Below are 5459 nucleotides of genomic sequence, written 5' to 3'. Positions count from 1 at the left end.
GACCTGCTGGGCTCTGGCGATCCTTCCCCCTCAGCCTTCTGAGTAGCCGGAATTACAGGCGCGTGCTACCATGCCCGGCTAATTTTTTTTTTTTTTTATTGTATTGTAGAGATGAGGTCTTGCCTGCCCAGGCGGGTCTTGAATCCACAGGCTCAGGCAATTCACTCACCTCAGCCTCCCAAAGGCGCAGAATTACAGGCTGAGCCACCGAGCCCGGCTCATTTTTCCATTTATTTAGATCTTTAATTTCTTTTAACAGCATTTTGTAGTTTCCAGAGTATAAGTTTCACACTTTTTGTTGCACTTATTCCTAAGTATCTTATTCTTTTTGAAAGGAGGGGCCCTTAGAATAAACTTAGCTCACATTTTGCCTCAGCATAACCATTTTTGCTTTGACTGACACACTTTGAATCTAGCACAGGTTAGACATAGATAAATTTCCAATAGGCAGGTTTTAGAAAGTGTTCAGACATTTTACTGTAGGCCAAACTGGCAGCCTACACCACCCTCTCAGCAAATCTATATCAGGTACAAGACAAGGAAAGTCCAACCTTTCAATTCATGGTTTAGCACAATAATTTCTAAGAAACTTTCAGGTTCCTTGTCGAAGTCAGAAGGTCAAAGATCACCCCTTAGCTGGCCCAAGCCATAGAAATGATAATAAGACCACCTTTTTGCTAAGGAGCTTGTGGACTAGAAACACCTCACAGGTCTCCTGCAGGAAAAACCCCTCCCTTTGTCTCCTCCCATGTAGCCCACCACCATGGCAGCAATCATGTGACTAACCCACCCATCTGCCTGCTGTCCACCTGACATCAGCATTGCACTTACCTGCCCCTTCGTGATGGCGTGGAGCAGACCACCACCCAATCACCTTGGTTACCTTTCCCCCATCAAAGGGAAGTTCTAAAAGGACTCAACTGGGCAATCCTCTTTCAGGACCCCTCCCTCTGTCAGGAGTTTTACCATCTTCTAATAAATGCCAACTTAAAAATAAATAAATACAAACAAAAGCACTCAGCCATAAGCAGCCCACGGTCATTGCCTTGCTAAGCTATGGTGTGGTCACGTGCGCTTGGAGCTATGGCCAGGCCATGCCTTCTTAAGCTTTGGCCCCCTCCCCTACCTTGGGGAGGTGAATCTCCTCTTTCCGTCTCCCTCTCATTTAGTTTTTAAATAAACTGTATTTCCTCATCTGACTTCTGTGTAATTCTCTGCATCCTTCATGCGGCACCAGACTGCACACCACATACCCAGGCCCCCACTCCCACACCCCTCAGCAGCCTGACCTGACATTCCGGAGGCCCCACTGGGAGTGTGACCCTAACACTTTCTAACTTTCTATTGTAAGCGGGATTCTTTTCTTAATTTCGTTTTTCTGATTGTTCCTTGTAAACATATAGAAATACAATTGGTTTTGCATACTGATCAACTTTGCTGAGCTCAATTATTGTGCTCATAGCTTTTCTGTGGATTCCTTCAGGTTTTCTATATACACAATCATGCCATCTGCAAACAGAGATGGCTTTCCTTCCTCCTTTCCAACATGGCTTTTATTTTCTTGCCTAACTATCCTGGCAAGAGCCTCTAGTATAATTTTAAATAGAAGCAGCAAGAGTAGACATCCTTGTCTTTAAAAGTTAAACATACATTTGCCACACAACCCAGATGAAAGGGTTAAGAGGTGATATGAGAATGCTTGTTTAAAACTAAAAATGGAGGCACTTTAGTTAAAAAGGCTAGACAGCAGTGTTGCCATCTGCCCAGCTCAGTCCTGCTTAAGCAGCAGCTTGTTGCAGCTCTTCTCTAATCATTAGCTCAAAGATCCAGTTGTTTGAGTAAAGTTGATCACTGCTTGGAACCACTTGGCTATTTCTTCGTTCTGCCCATTCCTCCCTCTTTCCAAGCATTTGTCTTCCTGGTATATGAAGCCAGGCTGGCCTGACAATCTATTGGGACCAGCTTTCTGTGACTGTCCTCTAGATTCCTGCCTGAAACCACAAGATATGCATTGCCCTAACGACCCCAAGGCGCCTGCTGGATGTTATCAGCACCTAAAAAGCAGCTGCAAGGAAACTTTGACCCATCCCCATTCCCCCATAAAAGCCTTAGCTTTAAATATGCCCTGCACCAAATCCCAACTCTTAGCGATGGTTCTGTCCTCTCCTGAAGGTGAATAAACTCTTTTGCTTTCCTTTGCACATCTTTGCTTTATTCCCACAGCACTGGCCAGACACTCCTGAACCCTAACACCAGCCCACCGTCATTTCCTATCAACTGATTTTGACAAGGATGCCAAGATCATTCAATGGAGAAATATAACAGTCTCTTCCACAAATGGAGCTGGGCAACTGGATATTCACATGGAAAAGAATGAAGCTGGGCCCTTACCTTGCACGATATACAAAAATTAACTTCAAATAGACCAAAGACCTACATGTAAGAGTTAATAATATAAAACCCTTAGATGAAAACACAGGGCTAAGTTTTCATCACCTTGAATTTGCCATTTTTCCCAGAAAAATGTAAACTTGTCTACAAAAAAACGTGTACGTGATTGGCCATGGCAGCTTCCTCTGTAATAGCCAAAGATTGGAAAAAACAAAAATGTCTCAGTATAGGCAAACGGTTAAACAGACTGTGGTACAACCAAACCAAGGAATACTACTCAGCAACAAAAAGGAATGAACTACTGATACAACAGCTTAGAGACCTCTCAGGTCCTTAGGCTGAGTAACAAAAGCTCATCTCAAAAGACCACACACTGTAGGATTCCATTTATCCGATGCTCTCGAAATGACCAGGTTACAGATGGGAAGCATGTAGGTGGTTGCCAAGAGCCAGGGATGGCGGTGAGTGGGGACAGGCGGGATGACACAGGGCGGCGCAAGGGACACCTCTGTGGAGAGGCTGGGAGAGGCCTGCACCCTGACTGCGATGCCGGTCACATGACTCCACGTGGGTGAAACGGCAGCAAAACACATACACACTGCAGTATTGTCAGTCTCCTGGGTGTGAAGCTGAACCACAGCTATGTCAGGTGTCACCTCTGGGGAAACGATGTTGGGTACACGGGACCTTCCATCTTTGCAACTTCCTGGGAACCTATTGTTATTTCTAAATAAAACAGGTTTTTAAAAAATTATTTTAATCTACAGAGGAAAAGGACCAGTGGCCTCAGTGGATAAAGGGGAATAAAGTAACAGAGAGAGAAGAGACAGAGACACAGAGAGACAGAGACAGAGAGACAGAGACAGAGTGACAGAGACAGGGAAAGTCAGAGACAGAGATGGAGAGAGATACCGAGAGACAGTAAGAGACAGAGACAAGGAGAGACAGAGAGAGACACAGAGAGACATGGAGAGGCAGAGATGCAGAGAGACAGGGGAGACAGAAACAGAGAGAGACAAAGACACAGAGCGACAGAGACATGGAGTGACAGAGACATGGAAAGACAGAGACAGGGAGACACAGAGACAGAGAGACAGAGACAGAAAGAGACAGAGGAGACATGGAGTGACAGAGACAGGAAGAAACAAAGACAGGGAGAGACAGAGAGACAGAGACAGAGAGAGACAGAGACAGCAACCGGTCCACTCTCTTTCTACTAAACCGAAAAATGGAAAAGAAAAGGAAACACCCAGAGGCATGCCATACTCCAGCACCCCCACCTCCCCTGGGGTCATTTCAGGTAGCATCACAGTGATGTCCTCTGGCAGGACAAGGCTCAAAGGAGAAAGGGGTTTTGCAACCTCAGAGCACAAACCAGGTACATCGTCCCTCAGTGCAGCCGAGCCCTCAGCGCCACAGCCAGGATCATGGACTTCTCTCTTTCTGCCCCTTTGACAGAGGGTCAGGGCTGCCTCTGTCCCTGGAGCGCCCATGTCCTCTCTGGGCCACAGAAAGCCTCCCCTGAATCATAACCCCCTTAGCATAAGGGCCCCAACCATCCCAGGAAGGGCACTCTACAGTGTCCCCTGGCCCAGGGACCAGAAGCTCTCCCTCGTGGGTCCCCACATAGGTGCACAGAACTTGTCTCCAGCTGGCTGAGGAAGGCAAGACATCCCTAGAGAACCGTCTCTCAAATCTGACCCCGGACAGAGGACAGCATCTCAGCAGACACCAGCAGGGAACAGAGGTGGAGCATCATGGGGGCCGCCCTCAGGACCTTCCCTTCCCTTGCCCTTGGGAGCTACCAGGACACCTTACACCCACACAACTAAAATTAAACGCATTTTTTAACAGTGAACAAGAGGACCAAGGACCTTCCCTCTAAGCGACACCGACCGGTTGGTTCCAAAGAGCTTCCTCCCAAGAGTTTAGAGTAAGGGGGACCCCTCCCCTCCCTGATGGCGCCCCAGGCTAAGCCCCCAGGACCTCCAGCATGCCGCTCCCGCCCCCCTCCAAGGTGGCCACTCACAGCCTGCCCCCCGCCCACCTCCAAGGTCCTCGCCACTCACAGCCCTGCCAGGTCTGGCCCAAGGTGAGCAGCACCAGTTCCGTGTCGTTGGGAACGCTGGGGAAGTAGTCATCGGTCAGCTCTGTCCCATCCTCGTACAAACACAGCCGGGAGCCAGTCTCGGGGAGCTGTGGGGTGGGGATGGGAGGAAAGGTCTCAGGAGTGGTTTACATCTGCAGGTCCCACAAACAACAAGAATGAACCTCGCTTAAAGATGAGGCCCAGCAGCCTGGGGGACGGAGTGAGACTCCAACTCATAAAAAAAAAGAAAAAAAGAAAAAGAAAAAGAATCGGGCTCAGGACCAGCTCACCAGCACTGAAGATGAGAACTGGTGTGTGGAAAAGAGGGCACCCGACTCCAAGCTGTTCCAACATGAGAAGTCACGTAGAAATCTCTCTCAAGGCCGGCTCGGAGACACACATTAATCCTAGCACTGTGGGAGGCCCAAGACGGGGGAGGCCCACTGGAGGCCAGAAGTTCAAGACCAGCCTGGGCAACATACCGGGGCCAGACCTATCTCTCCAAAAAAAATTAGCCAAGCTCGGTGACACACACCTGTAGTCCTGGCTACCCGGGGGGCTGAGTTGGCAGGATGGCCTGAGCACAGGAGTTCAAGGCTGCAGTGAGTCCTGCTCGCCCCACAGCACACACCAGCCTGGATGCCAGCGCGGGACCTCGTCTCTACAAAATAGGTTAATTAAAAGTACGTCCCAGGTGGCGACTGTCGGCTTTGTGGGATTCCCCCCGCAGACGCTTCTATAACAAGCTTCTCGAGGACGCTTAGCTCAGGAGCCTGTTTCCAAAGCGAGGTCCACACGCTCCCCAGGCGCGCTGCAGGAGCGGGGACAGCTCGCGGGCTCTGCCTGCAGGTGGGACCGGCACGCGCCCTGCGCGCCCGCTGAGGTCAGCATCAGGCACTTTCCTGGCAACTCCGCCACGACCCCCGCCCCGCCCCGCCCCACACACGACACAGGCCACCCGGCGCCGTCCAGGAAAGCG

Source organism: Carlito syrichta, unplaced genomic scaffold (genome assembly GCF_000164805.1).
Source record: "Carlito syrichta isolate Samal-C Ts95f unplaced genomic scaffold, Tarsius_syrichta-2.0.1 Scaffold311497, whole genome shotgun sequence".
Classification (NCBI taxonomy): Eukaryota; Metazoa; Chordata; class Mammalia; order Primates; family Tarsiidae; genus Carlito; species Carlito syrichta.
This window is presented reverse-complemented; position numbering follows the sequence as displayed.